This window comes from Acomys minous, assembly GCF_964271855.1.
Source record: "Acomys minous genome assembly, chromosome: 6".
NCBI classification, from domain to species: Eukaryota; Metazoa; Chordata; class Mammalia; order Rodentia; family Muridae; genus Acomys; species Acomys minous.
The window spans coordinates 101,686,507-101,710,724 of record NC_140487.1 but is presented as its reverse complement, the minus strand read 5'-3'; the positions used below and the strand labels follow the sequence as shown (position 1 = coordinate 101,710,724).

Genomic DNA, 24,218 nt, shown 5'->3' with positions numbered 1-24,218 from the left:
ACCTTCATCGGGGACTTTAGAAATAAAAGGCATTCTTAGAGCTGTCTTAGGTGAGGTGTTCCGAGAGGATCTGACTCGGTGCCTGGACCTCACTGTGGGTGTGGTAGACCAGGGGTTCTCAACCTGTGGGTCACAGCCCCCATGGGGGTTGCATATCAGACATCCTGCATATCAGACATGTATATTACAAGATGGTTATGAAGTAGCAATGAAATAATCTTACGGATGGGGTCACCACAACGTGAGGAGCTGTATTAAAGAGTCGAAGCATTGGGAAGGTTGAGTGCTAGGCTCTCACATGGGATTCAAAGAGGTGATTTTCACCAGGCCTTTAATCCCAGCACTCGGAAGGCAGAGAGGCCAGGAGAATCACTGTGAGTTTGAGGCCAGCGTGGTCTACAAAGTGAGTCTAGGACAGCCAAGGCTGAACAGAGAAACCCTGTCTGGAAAAACAAAAACAAAATCAAAGAGATGATTTTCATTCATTCATTCATTCGTTCGTTCATTCATTCATGATTACCCACTAAGTATTCTGTCTCAGAGAGGAGACGGCAGGCCCTACCCTTGCCATGGTGAGGTGATACAGGAGACACGCGTGCAGGGACCTGGAAGGAGAATGGAAGGAGAATGAAGGCAGCTCAGGAGAGGAGCTGGATAATGGGATGGAAGAAAGCTTGTTTTCTTCAAAACAAAACAAAACAAAAATCCCCCCCAAAACAAAAAAACACTATTTTTATTCCAGACATGTGTTTGTGTCTGGGTGACTACATACCATGTATATGTGGGAGCCCATGGAGGCTAAAAGAGGTTATTGGGGTCGCTAGAACTGGGTTTGCAGGTGGTCGTGAGCTATCTGACGCGGGTGCTAGGGATCCAACCCAGGTCCTCTGAAAGAGCCAAAAGTGCTCTTAGCCACTGAGCCGCCTCTCCATTCCTGGGTGGACTTTTCAGAAAGGGGGAAGCCTCTCCAGTATCAGATGTGGGGATGCTGGGATCTGAGCCCATCACAGCCCCTTCTGGCCCTGGCCTGGAGGACTTCCTGCACAGGGCTTCTAGGGGGTGACATTTGGCCACTGCGTGTGTATGTGTGCATTCGTGCGTGTGTATGTGTGTTTGTGTTGTGTGTGTGTGCACATATGTGTGTATCTACATGCCTTGGGAGGTCTCACTCACAGCCTGAAAGAGGGTTTCTCTGATGCAGAGGAAGAGATGGGCGGGGCTGATCACTGCTCTTGTTTATTTTTTCTGAGAGTGAACACACTGCCCCTGCCCCCAGTGCTGGCGGGGAAGTCGATAGCGATGGATTAAACTGCAAGAGGAAGGCCGAGAGCGCAATTGGAAGAAAGATAAAGATAATTAAAACTAATTCCAACTTCTCTCAGAGAAATCAATTTCATAACTTGCTCATGTCCCTAAACTTGCTCCCGAGGCAGCATTGAGCAAAGGGCACATGCGTGCGGCATGCAGACACGGGCGTGAGTATGGATGCTTGTGCCTGCGTATGTGCGCATCTCCGGCTTCATACACGTGTGTGCATGCTTGTATGCTGGTTTCCTCCTATACACTTGGGGGAACTGAGGCCCAGAGTATGGAAACGTGCCATGAACCAAAGCAGTTGAGGAGCCAGGCTGCGGCTAGATAAAGGTTTCCTCAACCCTGGTGGACTCTCTGGCCATTCAGGGGAGGCGACAGGGAGCAGGAGAGCTAATCCGACACCCCATGTTGCCACCTCACCTTGCCCACTCACGCATCCTTCAAGCTCGGCTGCACACCTGCCATGTGACAGGCCCTGCGGGGGTCTCAAGCTTGGTTGGGCTAGAGGACAGGGCTCTTCAGCTAGGGAACTGGAGGATGATGCTTTGTGTCCCCCCACTGAGGCACAGGGCTCTGGATAGTCGCCGGCGTTGCTGTCATAACTGGTCACTTCATAGAAGGACCTCATGGCTTGTCTCTCAGGGAACTTCCTGGTGTGGTCCCTGGTGGGAGAGAGCCAGGTATGAGGCCATGTCCACAGTCTCCATTTTTGTTGGGTACAGCCAAGGCGGGGTCTGATCTGCACGGGCCATGGCACCCAGTAGACCCTTTTCCACACAGGACTGGCCCGCTAGTGAGCCTTTGAACTAATATGGACTTCCTTCAGTAATGAAGCCGCAGATTTGCCTGCATTGGAACTAGGTGTCAATTGCTCAAAAAGAGTGTTTTCCTTCACTCGAGGGACCCTTTCTCGTCTTTAAAATAGGGGCAATAGGGCCTCGAGATGAAACTCGGTTGGTAGCCCTAGGGCACACGAGTCCCTGAGTTTGAGTCCCAGCACCATGCAAATCAGGGTACAGGTCTGTTGTCCCAGCACTGGGAAGGTCAGGAGGGTCAGGGGTTCAAGGTCATCTTTGGCTGCATGCATAGTTTGAAGCTAGTTTGGGCTGTGTATGGCCCTGTCTCAAAGATCAAGTAAAGTAAAACAAAACAGAACAGAACTAGGCAATAGAATTGACAAGGCAGATTCTGTAAGTCTGACACAAGGTACCAAGTTTACATGTTCCCTTCTTGGAAACTCTGAGCCGCCAGATGGGGGTCGACCAATGAGCAAGGAGCCAGGAAACCCTTCCTCCATGGCTACAACTGCCTAGGGGTAGAAGGATGGATGAGATGCGGCCTCTCTGTGCCTCCAGGGCAGGGCAGGGTGTCTGTGTATTTCCTTCCATCTTTAGAGCTTCACGCTGCAGTGGGCCTAGAAGAGGAAGGCGCACCCTTGGGGCTTCAGTGCCTGTGCCTGCAGTGCCTGAGGCAACCTCTAGATGGCAGCATTGGCGAGCTGGAGCCAGGTGAGAGTTGCTAGGAGGGGGCTGGGCTGGAGTTGCCTGAAGGTAGCTGACAGCCCCGGGGGTCCTTTATGTCACACCCCTCTCTACCCCTGAGGGCAGAAAAGGACTGGGGGGTGGGGGGGGGGAGGGAGCAGTAAGAGGCATTCTGGGATTCCTGGATTGGGAGGGAGGCCAGTCCTTTCTCTTCCAGAGACAGTGTCTCTGGAGCGAAGTGTCCTGTCCTGCTGTCTGCCTGGGTAGGACCTTTTTTTTTTTTCCCACAAAACCTGCACCCCGTTGGGAAGGCCACAGTCTGGACGCCTCTGCTTCTGTACCCTCACAGTCCCTTTCTGAGATGGGGTGAGAGGAGCTCCTAGGATCAGGGCCAGGGGTACCCAGGCAGCCCCCAACATAAGTCAACCTTGGAACTATGTTCTCCCCTCGTCTCTCCTAGAATTTGCACTCTCCTTTCCCAAGAAGTCCAAGTGGCAGCAGATGGAAACTCGCAGCCCCTTCTCAGGGGTTCGCAGGGATAGAGAGCTGGGATCAGCAGATGTTTAGAGGGTGGGACTCTTGGCTAATTCTCCATGGGCCTTAGACCTTTGAGGGCCCAGGAGCAGCTCCTCCTGGTCCCTTCTGCAACCTAAGGGAGTGGCTGGGAGGAGCCTCAGCTCTCCAGGCAGCTGTATGATAGAGCCTGAACTGAAGCTGGAGCACCACACAGCCTGAGGGCCAGCCAGGCTCCAGCCAAGCAGCCAGGCAGTGGCAACTCCCAGGCCAAGGACACAGGAGCCTGCGTGTGCCATTGTGGCCTGCAGCAGACCGCTGTCTCTCCATCACATGGCCAATAATAATAATAATAATAATAATAATAATAATAATAATAATAATAATAATAATAATAATAATAAAAAAAATAAATATATATATATATATATATGCCCCTGTCTACTGGACATGGCATTTTAAATGGACTTATGTAATACCAGTGACTTCCCTCAGGGAAGAAATGGGGACTCACAGGTGAGTGAGTGACTTGTCCAAGGTCACATACACTAAATAGCAAGGACTCAGATCCAGGACAATCTGAAGTCCAGCCTCTCGCATCCCTCTTGACAGAGTGTGTGACTCCCCTGTCCTGATGCCTCCCACGGAGGCTTGGGTGTGCATGCACGGGGGGAGGTCAGTCATGGTAGGTTTTCCGTGTAGCCAACCACAGCCTAGGACATCTGGCTAAATTTGAGTGTCAGATGACAAAAATGCAAACTTAATATGTTTCATACAATATTTGGAGCATGTGGCCAAATATATGAAATATGAATTTGTTATTTGTCTGGAAATTCTGGAGGGTACGGTGCGTTTGTGTCCAGCACTTACTAAGTACCGAGGCAGAGGGGTGGGGGCTGAAGAGAGGACAGTGGGGACATATGTGTGGGGTCGCGCTTCGCTACTCACCTTGGCTTAGGACCAGCTCCTTCACTCATAACATGGAGAAGAGGGGAGCCCTTCCTCTTCCCCCTTTTAAGGGACGATGCTTAGATGAAGATGGCTTGAAAGCGTCCACAGTGTGGCAAGATAAGGCCTGGGTTGGTTAGTGGCGAATTCAACCTGAGACTCAGACTCCTCAGACTCTCTCATCGCTCTCCAGGCACGCGTTATCCTCATAACCAGCGGCAGAGAAAAAGACAGGAGCAGGCTGGGGAAAACAGGGGGGACAAAGCCATGTCACAGGAAATCAGAGGTGACTGTACTCTTGCTGGTTAGGGCTGGTCCCCAGGAAGCCGCATGTACACCCCAGCCTCGCCCTTTCCAGTCCAGAAGCCCCTCACTTCTCAGAGCGTCCATTCCAACATGTGTGAGCGGAGGAGACAAGTCTTTGGCTCCCACAGGCTGTTGTGAAAGTGCAAAGAGAGGGTAGAGGAGGCATCCAGGGTGTCTCTGCCTCTGCCCTGCCCCAGCATCATCTTGTTGTCAGGGACACAGGACACACAACCAACGACATCACCTCTGCCTGCAGTCAATGGGTATTTGGGAAGATAATCCACTGTTCCTAGGGGTCTGGCCTGAGGCTTACTTGTGGAGGTAAGTGATGTGAACTGCACATGTGCACACACATGTAAGTGCTGGTGCAGTATTGCACTCAGCGCACGCTCATGTCCACTCTATTTTGACAGGAGGGTCCCCTCTTGTGCATTTTCCCTGACAGTGGTCTGACTGGGGCTCTCTCGTTCTCCACTCAAACCACAGCCTGCAGCCTCCCCATCTTGCCATTTTGGAAGCTCCTCTCTGCAAGCCTATTAGTCCCTGGGCTTTAGCTCCCTCAGGCTGAGTTACTGCTAGCTGGCTGCATTTGTTTCCAGCCTCGTTTTATGCTGAAGTTGTGTAATTCAATTAAATAAGTAAACCAAGGCACTGTGAACAGGCACCGAGTTGTTGTTTCTATAAAATGAAATTGAAATCTTTAGGATGACTCTATAAAGGTGAATTGCTAAAACCAAAAATTGCTGTCAAATTAAGGGTGGATAAGCAACTGTGAGATACGACGGGGGGACAAAATTGTTAAAATCTAGAAGATTCTACTCTCATACCACGTCTCAAGAGTCTTTTAAGTTCTTGTTCCACTTCCAAGAAATTGAAATAGGGAATTGTGGGTGATGTGTTGTCAAGTTAGTTTACCCTAGAAAGATGAACCAGCTGTAGTCAGAAGACACATAAGCAATGGTGAGGCTCTGCCTGCGTGAAAGGACATTAAAAAGCCAAACAGCTTATATACTCTGAGTGGAAATAAAATGCTGGTCAGAGGAGGTTTTTTTTTTTTTTTTTTTTTTTTTTAATGAGTCTTCTCAGAACCTTTGAATTTTGTCTTGTTTGACACAGGGTCTCACAGGGTCTCACACAGCCCAGACTGGCTTGGAACATGCCAGGTACCTGAGCTTGGCCTTGGACTCTTGATCCTTTTTGCTCCTCCTTACAAGTGCTGGGATGGCAGGTGTGCACCACCACATTTGGCCTGTGTGTATGTGTGTTTGTGTACTAGCATGCATGCCTGAACACATGTGTGCAACCACAGGTGTGTGTGTGTGTGTGTGTGTGTGTGTGTGTGTGTGTGTGTGTGTGTGTGTGATATACTCATGTGTCTGTGCATGTGTGTGTACAGGTGTCTGTGCATATATATGACAGTGGAGGCCAGGACTTGGTAGCTGGGTATCCCTCTCAATGGATATCTACTTTGCTTTTGGAGGCGGGGCCTCTCATTGAACCTGGAGCGCACTGGTTTGACTAGAGTGGCTGAGCAGCGAGCCCCCAGCCTCATCTAATCAGCGCCTCTCCAGCACCGGGATGATAGTGCTGCAGAGCCTAGCTGCCTATGTGGGTGATGGAGCTCTGAACTCAGGTCCTCATGTTTGTGTGACTAGCACTGTTATCAACTGAGTCACCTTCCTAGCTCCTAGTGCAGTTATTATGTTTTAAATTAACCCAAACTAATGATTGTAGTTTAACCAGAAGTTGTTTCCATACTAAAGAACCTGTGTGTGTGTATATGTGTGTATATACACACATATACACACACAGAGAGCCAAAGAGCTTCATTGAACACACCCACATATACACACACACTCATACTTGCCCTTGTATATGTAAATACACACTATCACACTGCTGGGGTTCACATATATCTCCTCTGAAGTCCACACTGCCAGGAGCAGCCTGCACACACGTACATGCATTTACAAGCCGGAACCTTTCCTCCTGCAAGAACAGCCAGAGCGGTGAGCAAGCAGAAGCTGGTTTTAATCAGAAATTCACCCTTTGGCTCTGTGGCAGGATTGGGAGGACAGGGGTTGGGGGGAGGTGGGGAGGTAGATGGAGGCAGGCAGGAGGAGAGCTGGCTGGAGAAGTCAGGCCTCCCCTGGATTTCTCCCCAGGCGCCAGCTGGGTTGGAGCTGCATTATTGAGAACCCTGTTCCTCTTGCTTTTATCTCTAAGGCAGCCAGACTCGCCTTGGAAGGAGGTCACCCCAGGAGCTGCATCCCAGGACATAGCTTCCCCTGAAAAGAAGCATCTTACCCCGCCCAGCCTCTCCCTTGCTGTTTCCAGGGGCCTCATTTAGGTTTTCTTGACGGAGGCTTCCAGGCTTGGTGACAGATTCCTGACTGAAGGGACTCCAGCCAGCCTGGGCATGGCGAGCATGACTCTGGCAGGCCTTGCCCTTCCTCCCAACTCCCTCTGCCTTGTTAAAAACATTCCTAAAGCTAGCCCCAAGGTCTAGTCCCCTATTTGGCCACTTCCTCCTCCTGAGGCCGACCATCGAGGTCCAGCTATCAAAGTACTGATCCAGCTATCAAAAGCCCCCTTTGGCTCACCTAATTAACATGTCTAATTAAAATTAAACACCTCATCCTATCATGGGGGTTTCCGCCTTTACCTTTATAAACTGCCATTTGCCATGGGCCACATGCGACTCCTGTCTGTCCAGAGGCAGTTTTCTGTGTGGCTCCCCTTAACCTATCCCGGATAAGCACCCCTCCCCCTCCCTTGTTCCCTTCCTGTTCTTTTTTCTGCTATCTCCTGTCTTTGTTGCTTATTCCCTGACCTTTGTCCCAACGGGGCAAATAAATCTCCTTTGTGTTGAGACCTCCGTCTTGGGGTGTCCTGAGCAGATTCTGCTCTCTTTCCTCATTGACACCTGGATCCATGAGTCAGCCTGATTTTCCCTGGTGACTCTGATGTGTAGACACCTTGAAGGAGAGCATTTCACTGCCATCTTAAGGGACCTTTCTTGGGGAATTGCAGAATGTGTTGTGTCCCTATTTCCTCAAGAGCCTGTGCCATCTTGGTGATGGGAAATTTCTAATACAAGGGTAGAGTTTGGAATTCTGAGAGAGAGGAAATAAATCTCACGGAGGCATGTTCTCTCTCTCTCTCTCTCTCTTTAAAAAATATTTTATTACTCAGGGAGGCAGAGGCAGGCAGATCCTGTGAGTTCAGGACAGCCAAGGCTACACAGAGAATCCATGTCTTGAAAAACAAAACAAACAAAAAATATATTATTTAAAAAATTTTAAATTATGAACGTGTGTGTGTGTGTGTGTGTGTGTGTGTGTGTGTGTGTGTATGTGTCTGTGTGGGATTGTGCACAAGAATACAGTGCCTTCAGAAGCCAGAAGAGGGCACCAACTCCCATGGGAGCTGAAGTAATAGATGGCTGTGAGCCATCTGATGTGGGTGTTAGGAACCAAACTCAAGTCTTTTTTTCCAAGAGCAGTATGTGTTTGGCCATCTTTCCAGCCCCAGGTCATCTCTGTTATGAAAGAGACAGAGGTCTGGAGGGGAAAAACTTGCCAGGGCCACTCTGACAGTCAGTGAAATGGCTGGGATTAGATCCAGGACTGTGGAGGGCCCAGAGTACCTGTTTTCTTTGTCAGGCCAGACGGTTGTGCAGTACTGTAACAAATACCCTTGAGTCTCACTGGTTGAAGACAACACAGACAACAAAAGTTAGCAACAGTTAGCTCACCCAGGTCACTCCAGATCTGGCTGGTGGTACAGCTGCCATTTTGGATTTACCAATTTCTGGGACAGAAAGATAGATCAGGAGGTTGTGTTGGCCAGCCTGTGTGCTGGCCTGGAATTGGCGGTCATTGGCCAGAACTGGTCATGTGCCTCCATCTAGCTGCAGGAAGGATGGGAATTAAAAATAGGGAACAGTGTCAATCACGCCCACTTTTCCAACACCCTCATGTGATCCAGAGACCAGGAAGCACCGCTGTGCCCGCCAACTTGGGACGGCCCTCAGGCCCTGATCTCCACTTCAGCTGCTCAGCCTCAGTGGCCCTGTCTCCCCCCCCACCCCCCCACCCCGCAATCCAGTCTGGGTGGGGGTTTTACAATCTAGCTCTGGCTTTGCCCCTAACCACTGTGCAGGATGCCCCAGGTCAGCCTTCTCTTGTTAGCTGGGCTCAATTTCTCCATCTGTGTTCTGGGATTCTGCCTTCAACCTTGCCGCAACCCCCCCCCCCCCCCCCCCGCCGCCGCTGTGGAAGCATTTCTGGAGGCCGCTGCTTGTTGAGACAACAGACCTGGGGGAACAGATTTCATTTTCTCTCCTTTCCCGTCCCTGTTTTAGAAGATCCCACATATGTTGGGCCTGAAGGCATCCCACGCATGCTTGGAGCTGAAGGGGCTACGGCAACGCTGCCAGGAAAATGCCTCCTTGGAGGTGGGTGTTCTCCCCAAAATGGAGCTGGGCCAGACCAGTCCCCTTCCTTCTCACTCCTGTTGGGATAGGGGCAGCTCCTGGGACACAAGAGAGCAATGTTAGCCAGTGCATCAGGCTAAAGCCTTGGCAGTTTCTCACCTGTTCTCTGGAGACTGCCCAAATAGGGAGCTTTGTAGCCTGAGGTCTTTAGATGAAACTGGCTGGGGGTGTTCAGGGGGGTATGGCTATAGGCAGCTTGAAGGATTTAGGTTTTCTGTCCAGGTAGAAATAGCTACTGTGTGAGAAGAGGACGCTTGGAGCTTCTTCTCTGACCTATATTTAATTTTTAAAATTTAAATTATATATATATATATATATATATATATATAGTTTGTTTGTTTGTTTGTTTGTTTGTTTTTTGCAATAGGGATTCTCTGTGTAGCCCTGGCTGTCCTGGAACTTGCTCTGCAGACCAGGCTGGCCTTGAATTCACAGAGATCCGCCCCTATATTTGATTTTAAACTTGTCTATGAAGCTCAGCCATCTTGCTGTGTAGTTGGAGGTGACCTTGAACTTCCGACCCTCTGGCTTCCTCTTCCCAAGTGCATGCCTCATCATCACGGCCTGCATGCCTCATTATAAAAAACAAGTTTCATGCTACCCTGGGAATTGAACCCAGGGCTTTTTACATATAAAACAAACACTCTATCACCCAAGCTATATGCCCAGCTCTTTAACATTTGTAAAGTTTGTTTTTAGCCCTCTGTGGTGACACCTATAATCCTAACACTCGGGAGATGGAGGCAGGAAATCAGGAGTTCAAGGCCTGCTTCAGGTACATAGGGAGTTTAAGGTCAGCCTGTGTTACTTGAGATCCTGTCAGAAACAGAACTAAACAGAAAGAACTAAAAATGGAGTCTGGGCTGCGTTCTTGATACTGTGGAATGTGGAGCATCTTCTGTGTTTTTTTTTTTTTTTGGTGGGTTGATCGATATTTTGGTTTGGTAATCATCAATGCTGAGAAAGGCACTTTGCATAAATACACAGAACAAAACAGCCAAAAGTGCGTGTGGTAGGACCGTTTCGGAAACCGTTGGAAGTTCTCTGTCTTACTCCCAAGCCAGAATTCATCTAATGAGCTTTTATGAAATTCAAGTCAGCAGCTCAAACAGCAATTTTAAAAAATCAAACATCCCAGCACAATACAATTCACAGGTACACAAATTTGGTACTTACGTACTGAAGGATGGTGGTAGGGACCTAGGGAAAGAGCTTCTTGTAATTAAAGTGTCCTGTTTCGGTTGCAGCAGGAAACGGTGAGGAGGGAGAACCTCTGCGTTTGTCTTAGCTGGGGTTTCTATTGCTGCAACCAAACACCGTGGCCTAGAAGCAAGGTGGGGAGGAAAGGGTTTATTCAGCTTACACTTCCACCTCACTGTTCATCGTCAAAGGAAGCCAGGACAGGAACTCAAACGGGGCAGGAACCTGGAGGCAGGAGCTGAGGCAGAGGCCACGGAGGGGTGCTGCTTACTAGCTTGCTCCCCATGGCTTGCTCAGCCTGCTTTGTTATAGAACGCAGGACCCGTAGCGTAGGGACGGCACCACCCACAGTGGGCTGGATGCTCCCGCATTGATCACAAATTGAGAAAATGCCTTACAGCTGGTTCTCCCAGATGGCATTTCCTCAGCTGAGGCTCCTTCCTCTCCCATGAGTCTGGCTTGAGTCAAGGGACACAAAAATCAGCCACTACAGCACTCATCACGTACGGTCATCTTGGATCTGGGTGAGGTCTTTAAGCCATCGTTCGCTGGTGAGTGGTGAAGGCAGCACACACAGCCTGAAACGGCCATGCTGTGTGTGGTGAGGCCACGCGGGACAGCATCGTCCAGCGCGGACAGAAACAACTCAGATTCACAAGGCTTTTGACTTTGAATTACCTCTTGGCCGTGGTGCACTCAGAAAGCTTTTTTTTTTTTTTTTGCAACCTCCACATTCATTTACATGACTCCACATGGGACTGTGATGCACAGTTTGAGAAGTTGGAGTCGAAGTCCACGTTCGTACCCACCCCCTGTGCTCTATCTCCCTACAGGCACTTGCACACCAACACAGGCTTTGCAATACTTCCTTAGCAAACTAGGGCTGTCTTTGTTCATGAATGTTCTAGACCCCATCTTCTACCACCAGTCCACTCACTTTTCTCTTTAAAAAGGATCTTTATTTTACGTATATGGGTGTTTTGCCTGCATGTATACCTGTGCACCACTTCCGTGCCTGGTACCTGCAGAGGCCAGAAGAGAGTGCCAGAGCCCCTGGGCCTGGAGTTACAGACTATTCTTAGCCACTATGTAGCCAATTCTTGCTGGATTCGGACCCCCCCCTCCCCTGCAAGAGCAGCTAGTGCAGCCGTTAAGAGCACCCGCAGATTTGATTCACATCTGCTCCGGTGTTAGGGCCACAGGGCTCTTTTGTGGTCCCCTGCCTGAGATCCTTAGCTTTGCCAAGGGGCAGTCCCCGGTGTCACTTATTGAGTGCCTGATGTGTGCCAGAGGCTGTCTTTCAGGTCCCAGAATCACCAGGCTGCCCTTCCATCTTAAAGCTGGGGGGTTAGACACTCCTCCAGGGGGTGGCTTTCTATAGCTGCCCAGCCTCTGGGCACTCTTCTTTCCCTCCCTGACTTCCTCACTGGAATATAAATTCGTCCTCAAGAGCGAGGCATGTCATCAGGTGTCAAGTCCGCATGTATCATTTCTAGGCCCTTGAAGAAGCTAACTTTAAAAAAAAAAAAAAAAGACTTTCACTGGCTTCATGCACTTAAGAAACAGGGTAAGACTTAGAGGGAAGGGCTCTGCCCCCCCATGTCTTTCATTCCATTTCTCAAGAAAGCTACAACCCTCCCTGCCCTCCCGCAATCCCCACCCTGCCCCACTGTCCTAATTAGGCTCACTATTGCTGGGATGGAACGCCACAGCCAAAAGCTGCTTGAGGAGGAAAGGATTTATATGGCTCCCATAGGAGAGTCACGGTCCACCGAGGGCAGCCAAGGCAGGAACTCAAGCAGGGCAGGAAGCTGGAGGCAGGAGCTGAAGCAGAGACCATGGAGGGGGTCTGCTTCCTGGCTTGCTCAGCCTGCTTCCTTATAGAACCCAGGACCACAAGCCACAGCAGGCTGGCGTCTCTCCGTCAATCACTAATTAAGAAAGTGCTCTACGGCAGGTTTTCAACTTCCCACTTTGATGTGACCCTTCAAAAACAGTTCCTCGCGTTGTGGTGACCACCTCCCCCCCCTCCGACCATAAAATTATTTTTCATTGCTGCTTCATAACTGTAATTTTGCTACTGTAGTTGTAATGTAAATACCTTGGTTTGCCAAAGGGGTTGGCGACCCCACTGGTTGAGAACCACACCCTACAGGTGTGTCTTCAGCCCGATCTTGTGGAGGCATTGCCTCCTCTCAGACGACTTTAGCTTTCGTCAAGTCGACATAAAACTCACCAGAACACCCTTCCAACAAACCCTGGCTAAGTGTCCGGGTGCACTCGGAACCTTACCAGCTAGAACAGTTAGTCTCTAAAGTCCTTGTCCGGGCTTGAACACTTTATTTGATTGGGAACTCATCGACACTCTCTGCTGGCCTGTCCCTGAGATGGGAAGTCTCGTCGAGTTAGCACAGGATAGCCCCTGGGCACCAGCCAACAATGTCTTCTCTCTTTACAGTCATAGGAGCTGTCTCAGAGTCACACAGCAAGTGAATCTGCAGTGAGAACCTGGGACCTGCCCTCTACTTCAATGCCACTCCCCTCACCAAAAGGTCCAGGCTCTGGCCTCTGGGCATGCCTGGCTGATGACTTTCCTCTGGCTCAGGCATGTGGTGACCGAAGCTACGACCTTGGAGCCTTTTTCCATGCCCACTCCCCCATCCAGGCCAGTGCTATGTGGCTGAGACAGAAGCTGCAAGCCTGGAAGGCTGCTGTTTGGCCCCACACCCACTTCCGCCCCCCTTCCCCAGTTCCTCTCATTTTTCCTCTGAAAGGGAAAAATTAATAGAAAATGTAAGTGAGCAATCTCACAGGCGAGGCGGGTTTTCATTATTTGCGGCTGGGGAAGGCAGGCCGGGACTCGGGTCCCAGCGAAGCGTGGATCTTGCCAGAGCCTCGGGGAGATAATTGAGAATCGGCAGACGCAGGGCGGGTGCCGTGCGAAGGCTGTATTATCATTAGAATTTACATGACACATTAGCCAGAAGTGGCAGCGTTCATCTCTCTAACCAAATCCCATTTACCAAATGAGCAGCCTGTGATGCCAGCCACCAGCTGGCTTAGTTCCCTGTGGCCTTCTGCTTAGAGCATTCTAGTGGCCTGCTGTCCCCCCTAGGTGGGAACGAGGGGGCCCCTGACATCCATTGAGGGCCCATTCTGTGTTAGACGCTTTCTTGCCTGGTACTGCTTTCCCCACCACCCACCTCCTCACTGTGGGCCGGTGGTGTTAATTAGACCCACTTGATGGACAGGCAGACTGAGGCTGTGAGGTTCTGTTTTGTTTTGCATTGCTCCCACGATGAGTAAACTTTGAAGGCGGACTTCCTGGGCTTCAGCCTTGATTCGTTTTCTTGTCAGCTGTGCAGCTTGGGGAAGTCACTTAACCTGTCTGAATCCTTCTCTCTTCACCCCAGAGATGATGCTAATAATGGTGTCTACAGTCAAGCTGTTGTGAAGATGCAAAAGATACCAACGAGGGTGAAGAGGTTAGCTCTGGGTGAACTTTAACCTCGTGAGCAATTGGCATGGGTTATTGCCGTTACTACTTTGCTTGCTGACATTTGCGATGCTCCAGTAAGTAAAGGCTGTTAGGCACTCAGCATCCAAAATGGCCTTTGATTCTCTGAGAACACTGTTGTCCTCCTCCCCCTGTGTCATTTCCCCCCTCCCCCCAACCTCCCCCACCCCCGGCCCATAGGTGAGCTGCTTTGCCCAAGGTCATCCAGCTCCAGAGTGGAGAAGCTGGTTTCTGAACTGGAGTCTGGTCTTTCTGTGCCAGCTGTTTCCCAACGGATAGAGTTTTCCCCTAGATCAGCGTGGTGACCTTGCCAGTCGGCAGCTCCCGGTTCCAGCCTCTCTCCTTGTCTCCCAGGCAGCCTGTGTGTGTCTGTCAGTCTGTGTATCTGAGTCTGTGTCTGTGTATCTGTGCCCTTCTGGATTGCTTTTATTGCTTTCTGTGTGTATCTGTGCCTGTCTGTCTGTTTCTCTGTGTGTGTCTGCTGTGTATCTCTGTGTTCCCTCTCTGTGTTTCTCTCTCTCTCTCTCTCTCTCTCTCTCTCTCTCTCTCTGTGTGTGTGTGTGTGTGTGTATGTTTGTGTCTGTGTCTATGACTACTCTGCCTTCGGCAATGTCTGTTGCCAGCCCATCACTCATTCATGGGGAGGTGAAGAGGGTTAACAGGCAGGGAACCCCCGACTGAGCACCTACTATGCACCAGGCCCTGGGGCCGGACAGAGACGAATGGGACGCAGCCTCCAATGACAACACAAAGGGTATCACCTGACAGAGCATGATTAATTGCCAGGACGCACACAGGCAGCGGCTGGAGTGTGCAGGCTGGAGTGTGCAGGCGAGGGCTCTGCATCCCGAGCCACAGCCGTGGGAAGGGCTTGCCTATAGCCAGGAGCTTGTTGAGGGCCTGCTATGTGCCAGCATCTCTTCTAGGAGCTTAGGACTGTTGCTGGGAACAACCCAGACAAGGCATCTGCTCCCCTAGAGTTTATAGTCTTGAGGGAGTGACCAGAAATAATTACTGAAGGAGAATCTGGTGGCATATGCTGTTAATCTCAGCCTTGGAGAGGCTGAGGCAGGATTGCAAGTTCTGGGCTAGTCTGAGCCCGAACATAACAAACAGCAACGGAACCACAACAGCCACGATGACCTATGACCCAACATGGCTGCCTACAGGTGGGAAGGGCTCTGAAGGCAGTGAGAAGGCAGGACTTAGCATCTGAGGGTGGGCTGCACCGGGAGATGGAGCCGGCCATCTCTGGACTTGTGGGAAGGGTGTTGCAGACCTAGGGAAACTGTGGAGGTTCTGGGGGCAGCCGTAAAAGCAGCTGACGTAAACACCACCCAGGCTGGCGTAGGAGAGAGCTGAGGGAGGGGAGAGGGAATGCAGGCCCAGTGCCTAGAGGCCTCAGCAGACCACCCCTGCCCTCTCTTCTCAGTGGCCTCTTGGTCTGTCTTTGTCCGCCTTGTCAGTACCCTTCCTGCTTGAAGGTGCTGTGGGTGCTTGTTCAGCCATCTCCTGGGATCGGAGTCCCCTCAGATGCCTTCTCTACAGTGTCATCTCTGCTGCTCCTTTGACTTTGCAGGGCACTCAGGGGCTCTTCCACAGCTGGGTCTTTGATTTTTACTACACTCTTCACTTTGGAATCCCAGCACTGCTTCTATGGGGCCAACTCCTATATATCCTTTAGTCCTGGTAAGACGGGGGACACTTAAGGGAAGGTTGGCCTCCTTCTCTGAGTCCCTCTATCCCCAAGCTACCTCTTCTAGAAAGCACCAGGCACTGCTTTGTAGTCACTTGTTTCCTGGAGGTCAGGGCCTTACTCCTAAATGTCTCTGGGGAGTGACAGAACCATGGCTCTTTTTGTCTGGACCTGTGACTTAGTCCTGGGTTGGGTTTCAAACTCAGGCCTCTGGGATGTCCCTCAGGGTCCTGCTGAGGTTGGTGGGGAAGGGGAGAACAAAGCAGGCTATCCCTACCTGGCCCCACCCCCATGGGGGCGGGGCATCCTAAGCTCGGGGCGGGGCTGCAGCTGTGCTCCTGAGCTCCTGCTCCTGCGTGAGGGGAAATGACTTGGAGATGCTCTGTCAAGCACGAGATATAAATTGCAGGCAGTTTTTAAACGTTTGGAGAGATTGCTTTTTGAGTGGCAACCCGCATCTGTGCGTATCGGAGGGGGCGGGGCAGAGGTTCACATCCTTTTTTTCTATTTGTTCTCCTCTCTGGGGCTTAAGTTCCTTGTTGGCCGGCCAGGACCCTTGCTCAGCTTGGGGGAAGAGGCAGGGGCTGTGGGAAAGGTCAAGACTGACTGTGGAAGCTGGGCAAGGGGCTGGTAGGCCGCTACTGGACAGGCCTGTGGGCAGTACTGCAGAACTAACTGCTGGTGGTGGGCCAAGGGACCCACCCATCAGTGCTTCCTAGTGCTTCTGGCGTCCAGGGTCTTGATTTTATTGCCTTTCTCTCATTTCAGCCAACTCATCAGATTCCAGCGCCAGCACAGCTTAAGCACCCTCGCCGTCCAGACCCTTTGGGGTCATAGGTTGAGCCCTTGAGCCCCCTGTGGCATGAGGTAGGTGAGACCATCTGTCAGCCCTGATGATTGCAGTGGGGTCAACTGCTGACCCCAGAAGCAATAATTTACCTGCCCCTTCATTCACTCACGGTAGGAATGTTCTGAGCGGTTCGGTTACTCAATGCTCAGTGTGATCTTGGGAGCTGGAAATACAGGGGTTGGGGGAATGAAACTAGATACGATTTACCTTGGAGTTTACATACGTTTTCTTTCTTAATTTTGCACCCTCTCACCCCCCAGTTTTACTCCTCCTGATCCACAGCGGAACAGCTCTGCAAGCAGTCCCTCAGGAACCTACTGCCTCAGTCTAGCCTCGTTTTCTGGTACAGCAAGAGAGGGCCCTCACCTCTGCATCCAGAGACAGGAAGCTGGATGAAGTCGAGAATCTGTGGTCAAACCGGACAGGGAATAGACTTGCAGAGGTGAGGGCTTCTCTCTCTGTTGGGAAGGGGCTAACTGCTGTCCTTGTGCAAGGGGACCTGCCCTGGGACACAGTCTGGGCTAGTCATTGGAGGTAGCAGCTCCTGGGTATTGGGGGTGGTGGCTGGTGGCTGGCGCTGGGCTGGGCTGGGTTCAAGGCAGCTGCCACGCGCCATGCGCCATGCGATTCCCACCCCTGGCGTGGGAAAGGAGCTGGCAGTTCCTCACCGTGGTTGGGAGGGTTCCCAGGAGACCTGGCCTTCCCACTGCTCACAGAAAGCTGGTTACAGTTTGAGTTAATGCTCCTTAGAAGGAGCTGATGGGTCCCTCAGGGGCCTTTCAGGGGATTACAGATTGCATTCAAACCCATCCACCCTGGAGGGGGGGGGGGCGGGAAGGAGTCGAGCCTCACTGTATTGGCTGACTGAGTCCAGAAGCTAGGACAGCGGGCCAGGCTTGAGTTAGCCAAAGAATTAGGATGGGGGACACAGAGGGAAAGCTGTGTAGAGGCCACAGGTATGATCACTCACCTGGCCTCAACCCCCACCTGTCACGTGGTCACGTTACCACGCTTGTGTGACACATGAGGAGGTAGGCACAACAGAGGGGAAGGCATGATGTCACATCTGGGCTAGCTCTGAGATTTGAACTCGCAAAGCCCGGCCCTCAGAGAAGCAGTACCATCCACTGAGCGACATGGTAAGTCTGGGGATTTGGACGTGGAGCTACAAGCAAAATGGGTCCAACTAGGACAGGGGTGGTACGAGGACCTGGGCTGCAGCCATGCGCCAGTCGGAGTTTATTCTACCGCCGAGAGTAATTCCTGTCTGTGATGTCCTGTGGCTTAAGGGGAGGCACGGGGCTTAGATCTCTGGCATCCCTCCCCCACCCTGGAGTCTTAACGGGTCCAGGCTCTGAGAGATGTTCTATTGCTACTCTCTTGGCCCCACCTACCTGACTGCTGGCTTCTTTTTCTACCTAGGCAGGCTGCTTGAAGGAGAGGATGCTCGGGGCCGGAGACGGGTCTGTTCTGGGATGAGGGAGGTCTAGGGGGCCTGGGAACAGCAAGGGAAGCTATATTATGAGTTACACACGCTTCAGGTCCTGGCGGCCCTGTCTCCTATCCTTGGGTCTACAGAGAAACGCAGATCTGACCTCAGGTTGGCCCAGGGGATGTTTCTGAAGCTCCTAACCTGGAGGCAGAGGGAAGTGGTATGGATAGGACCCAGAGACCTTCAAAACTTGTTACCCTAGAATCCAAGGGACCGGGCCTCTGTCCCTGGGGATCTCGGGTAACTGAAGTGCCAGGCCGCTTTCTATCTTAGGCACCAGTTGGTGGTCCATAAAGTTCCGCTTGCGTTGTACAGAATTTCCAGAGTTCTTTTTATCTCAGATCCCTGGGGTTATGCCAGAGTTCAAGGGTCCTGGAGACTGATTGTGTATTCTCTTGGCTCCTGGACAGACGTGATGGATAATTCAAGGCTCTGTTGGACACTTGCTTCTCTGGACACGCTCTGGCTCTTGGCCTGCAGTACTGGCTGATTTGCTGAGTTGTCTCAACAGGGAGGGACCCAGTCCTTTCTCCCACCCTGGACTGGGAGTCCGGATCCCTTTCTCTGTGTTTCTGGGACCTCATCCCACAGTCTTGGCTTTGATGGAGGTGACCAAAACAATGAAAAGCTGCAAGTCACAACTTACACTGTGTGGAAACAGAGGACAGCATCCCTGTGTCTCCCACTGTCTTTTTAAATTTGGTCTCTACGGTTTATTGGCTCATGGTGGGTAATAGGTCTATTTTAAATGGCCACTTTTAAGCATTAAATGGGGTTTCAATTACAAAATTAGAATGTGCAATCTCTGATAAGAATCCACATTTTGCTGAGTGGTGGTGGTGCACGCCTTTAATCCCAGCTCTTGGAGGCAGGTGGATCTCTGAGTTTGAGGCCAGCCTGGTCTACAGAGTGTGTTTCAGGACACCAAGGGCTACACAGAGAAACCTTTCTCAAAAAACAAAACAAAAAACCAAATCTACATTTCAAGTGTGTGTCAGTGTTGACACTACTCTTTCTTAGGCCAGGGCAGCTGACAGGTTGTAGGGAACAGGGAACGTGGCTGCTGTGGGAAGGGACAGGCGGCAGCCCCTTCTTCCGTTGGGTCTGGGTTTTGCATTCCTAGGGCTGGCTGGCTGCAACTCCTTCCTCTCAGCTTCCAGTCTCCTGTGGTCCCCTCACATCACACTTGCATTGCCTGGCAGTTCCCTTGCTCAGTACTGAAAGCAGTGGCCAGTTATTTTCTCTCCTCAGTTCTGCATTTATTCAGTCTTTGTCCCCATAGGCTCTGGGTGTATAGGCCACCCCCAGGGCAGAGCGTCTCCTGTCCCAGGATAGTCAGGTCTCCCAGGTAGAAATTAGACCAGCGTGGATGCTTGGCCTCGGCAGGTAGGCAGCAGGCATTGGTGCCTCGACTCCTTGTTAATGTACATAATGGAAAACTCTTCTTGCTGTCTGCCACCAAGAGGGCCGCCCATGGGTGTCTAGTGATGGTCCAGTCCAGCTCAGAGGCTCCATTTTCTGGCTACGAGAAAATAAAATAGAGGTTTCCTTAGGACATGGATATTGGATCCCAGCTCCACCCCAAATGAGCTATGTCGTCACCTTGATAGCTGACTTAACCAGTTCTGTCATCTGTAAAACAGAGACACCGGTGCCACCTTATAGATGGCTTAGAAGAATAAATGATGTAACTAAACCATGTGGAGCAGGGTGCCTGCCTGGTCCATGTGCACACTAAGTGACAATGAACCATAGAGTCTTGGACCTTGGGGGTAGAGAGACAGCGGTGAGAACATAACTCCTGGAACTGGGGATAAGAGTGAGGAGTTAGATTCTAATTCAAGTTCTGTGACCCTGAGAAGAGCAGCCGGCCTCTCCTGAGCCTCAGTTTCCACCTTGCAAAGTGGCCTTTCAGGAATGCTTTTTGTCTTAGGGCCGTTGGGTGGATTTATTGAGATAATCTGTGATGCTCGGAGCTCGTGCTTAGTTTATGGAAGGCACTTGATAAAAGATAGCCACTGTCTTGTATTACTGACGGGAGCCAGGCTTTTCCTAGTGGGCTAAGAAGCGTCTGTGCTCTCACATACTCCTTTAAATCAGCCACCCCTCCTTGGCTTATCTGTTCCACTTTAATCACCCAAGAAACAGTGGAGGGACCCAGATACTCCCAGGAAGCCCTTGATTTATAATTACTGTTCCTCTCAGGCAGTAATTTCTCCCCCACCAACCCTATCCTGGTCTTGCGTGCCCGGAACACAGTTAGCTCTCCATTGTCAGAGCCGGGAACTTCAGTATCAAATTAAATGCAAACAGATGGATCTTGCTCATCTGTGTTTTTCTCGAGTCCCTCAGCCATCCTGGGGAAAAAAAAAAACAAGGCAGCGACGAGGACATCTCTGGCCCGCCTCGCTAATGAGCAAGCTCATTTTCCTTGTCCTCCTCCTGCCACAAGGAGAGAAGGATTGTTTCTGTGTTTGGCAAGCCAGTATCAATATTTCCAGAGTGATGCAATGAAGAAAACGGCCCCAGGCTTGAACGGTGATTGAGGCTGCCACAAGACAGCTGGGCAGGGGGCTCGCTCTCTTTCTGGTCTTTCCTCTACTCATGTCCACCAGCCCAGTGGTAAGCCAGGCTAGGGATGGCCCAGCTGGAAATTTATCATCCTCTCTATCCACCCATAGGCCGCCTTGCCCATCTTCTGTCAAATGGAGGCCCAGGCAGAGCAAAGAATGAGCCCGAATTCATAGGGCAAAGATGAGGCTGGGACCAGGCTTCCTGGCTTACACTTCCTTGCTTTCCCATGTGTGCTGGTTTGAACGAAAAATGACCTCCATAGACTTATACGGAGTGGCGTTATTGGAGGCGTGGCCTTGTTGGAGTGGGTGTGGCCTTGTTGGAGTGGGTGTGGCCTTGTTGGAGTGGGTGTGGCCTTGTTGGAGTGGGTGTGGCCTTGTTGGAAGAAGTATGTCTCTGGGGTGGGTTTTGAGGTTCAGAAGCTCAAGCCTGGCCCAGTATCACTCTCTCTTCCTGCTGCCTGAGGATCCAGATGTAGAACTCTCAGTTCCCCTCCAGCATCATGTCTGTCATGTGTGCTGCCATGCTGATAATGGACTGAACCTCTGAACTATAAGCCGGTCTCATCTAAATGTTTTTCTTTAGAAGAGTTGCCGCGATCATGGTGTCTCTTCACAGCAATAGAAACCCTAACTAAGACACCATGATACCACAAAGCTATACAATCTTTTAGGAAGCAAGGTGCTTAGAATAAAGTGAGGCCAGCAAGAGTGAAAGAGGCAGGAGCCCAGTCCAGGCACCTTACACTCACGTTGACACTTGAAGTGCCTTTAAGGAGCCCTGGGCCTCTGTTAGCACCTGGCTTGACAACCTCTACGGTAAACTCTTAGCATTTTGATTCCTTTTATCTGTGTTTGTGTTTCTAAATCAGCAAGGCATTTGGGGTCCTGGTTTGTTGGTCCTCTTTCTACCCTGGGCACCAAGTAAGAAGGGATGAGGAACCCACCTCCCATGTTCAGGATGGCCAGTCAAGCAGAGACCAGACTCTGAGCCAGGGAACTCTGCCTTTACCCTAGTTGGGTCTGCTTTATGTTTGCCTTGGGGTACAGTGAGAGCTAGCCTTGGGGTACAGTGAGAGCCAGCCTTGGGGTACAGTGAGAGCCAGCCTTGGGGTGCAGTGAGAGCCAGCCTTGGGGTGCAGTGAGAGCCAGCCTTGGGGTACAGTGAGAGCCAGCCTATAAAGGGTCATTCCTACCCTCTGCATCACGGAGGAGAGGGGCTGGGGTTCTCAGCCTCTAGCTGTCTGCGTCCACTGGGAGGACAACTGATTGCTCCAAGATGTCTGCTGAATGGAGAGTCACCTCAGCCCTGGGACGGAGACAACGACAGCATTGTGACCTGGAGTATTGGAAGACCCAGTGAGGTGGGTGGTGTGGAAGTGACAGATGAAGTTTCTGGCTGCAGTGTTCCATATGCACTGCTCCTTAACTTCCTGTGTTCATTTTTTATTCAACAAATGTCGATGTGGAAACCCTGGGCCCTGGCTGGTTGCCAAGGATACGCACTGGCTGGGAGGGCTGCTGGGTGTGAAGGGCAGAGCTGCACAGGATGCTTGGGTTCCCTGTTCACACCTGTGGGATGCTGTGTGTTGGCTGTGGCACTTTCTCCTCAGGGGGGAGTGGGGTTACAGCAGCTAGTGGTCTCATCTATCTTCTATCTATCTATCTATCTATCTATCTATCTATCTATCTATCTTTTTAACAAGAAGCTTCCAAAAAAGAATGATGAGTGACTGCCAGGCCTGAGGACTTCCTGTAGGGCACTGTCTCAGCTCCTGGTAGCCCCATGACTCAAATCACACCTACTCGGCAGTTGAAATAATTAAGAAATTGTTCCATGATGGTCCGGATGCCAAGGAATTTATGTGAATTCCAACGCACGAGCAAGATGGAAATGGGTCTTGAGGAGTTGGGTGGGACGCTGACTTTTTCTCCTTTCCCTCCCCCACCACACAGCTGCGGTCCATATACCTCTAAACTGTGGCTACAGCTCAACTTTCTCATCGTGCAGAAAGGGAAACTGAGGCCCTGAGAGACTTACAGTCCACTCAGCTAGCCAGTAGCAGAGCTTGAAGTGTACACTCGGGTGTCTGGAGCTTGTTCTTGGCTGCATCTGGTAAACCGGAGCATCATTTTGCCACTCTGGACACCTTCTCCATCCTTGACCTTTGCAATCAGCGGTCTGAGTCATTGCTCTCCTTAGGTGGGGCTGGGCTGGGCTGGGCTGGGGGTGCGCGGTGGGCTGGAGGAAAGAAAGGATTTACTTCAGAGGCAGCCCCTAGCTCAGCCGGCCTCCTCTAACTTAAGTTTCAGGCCACACAATTAAGGCCTTGCTAATAAGCCATCAGTCTTGTCCCACAAAGAGCTCAGGCAGGCCTCCCACCGGCTCCCTCCTCCTTTGGGAGGGGATCAATGCCTTATCTCAGTCGGGCCTGTGTGCTGGGGAAAGGAGGGAAATGAAAGCACTTAATTAAGGCGCAGAGGAGCAGAAAGGGAACTGGCTGCTGCGACATCTCTGCCTCCTAGTGTCCCCTCTCTGAAGACAGCATGCAGTGGCAGAGTCCAGGGAGACTGCTGCTTAGGGGGTCTACTCAGGCCACAGCCTTCTGTGGGGAACTCAGGATGAGATGGTAAAGATCAGAGGCTCTCAGGGCCCACTACAGCTTGTCCCCACTGGACCCACCTGATTTCTTCCTTGCCTACCTCACCCCAACAGTGAACCGGCCTGGCCCTGCCTGTGGGCAGTGAACTGGGACCATGAGCCAAGGAAACGCTGCATGAATTTCGTGTTCTTTCAGGTAAGAAAAGCTTTCTTGACCCTGTTTTTCTTGTGTGCCCGTGAATGGAATGCCTTTATATGCTTTGGAGAGGAAGGGGCTGTGTTTGTGTGTGTGTGCGCGCGAGCGCGCGAGCACGTGCAGACATCCACACTTCTGCTCTGGGTCTTGGATGTAGAATGCTTTCCTTAGGCCCTATGCTTGAGCACATGATCACCAGATGGTGGCGCTGTTTTGCGAGGCTGTGAACTATTTAAAAGGCAGCATATGAGAGAGAGAAGGAAAGGGAGAGGGAGAGAGAGGGAGAGAGAGGGAGAGAGGGAGAGAGAGAGGGAGAGAGAGGGAGAGAGAGGGAGAGAGGGAGAGAGAGGGAGAGAGAGAGGGAGAGAGAGGGAGAGAGAGGGAGAGGGAGCGAGCACGCTGTCTCTGTCTTGCCGGGAGTGGTGGTGAATGTCTTTACTCCTAGAACTTTACAAAGTTGGAAGACTCCCTCTGAATTCTCCCTCTGAATTCCCTCCTCTCTCAGGTGAGTCTCTGTCCTCTGTGGGCCCGGTTGGTGACATGTGCCATCTCTTGGTTTCTACATCCATTGTCCTTACCTATGACTTAGCCCTTCGAAGCTGGGCTGCCTCTGGCCTAGGTAGAATTCCCACCTCTGGGGCTTCTGTTTCACTCTAGGCTTTCACATCCACCCCGGGACAGTTGGCGGCACCTTTTTAGTTATGTGGCTACCACAATCCTGCGGGGGGGGGGGGGGGGGGGCGGGGCGGAGGGGTAAGGTGGGGGGGGAGCGGGGAGACATACTCTATGGAGACATACCTGCAGACCCTGAGAATAAGGCAGTGATGTGTTGGAGCTGGCTCATATTGGCCACAAGCACAGCTGCATGTCCAGAAAACTTACCAGGCAGATGGGGAACTGTCCGAAGCTGTCTTTGCCACCCCCACCCGACCCCCATGCACGCTAGACAAGTGCTCTGTCCCTGAGTCACGTCCTCAGTCCTATAGCTTGAAATCAACTTTGGTAAGAATATTTATACCAGGGCCATTGGCA

The 24,218-nt window shown here is 51.3% G+C and overlaps 1 long non-coding RNA gene across 1 annotated transcript; it reads left to right on the top strand.

Annotated features, from left to right (window-relative positions):
• The first annotated feature begins 16,231 nt into the window (after positions 1–16,231).
• Positions 16,232–23,178, top strand: LOC311600625. Its single transcript, XR_014780294.1, has 3 exons — positions 16,232–16,340; positions 22,345–22,504; positions 23,105–23,178. It is a non-coding gene; the product is annotated as an uncharacterized lncRNA (long non-coding RNA).
• Positions 23,179–24,218: the final 1,040 nt, after the last annotated feature.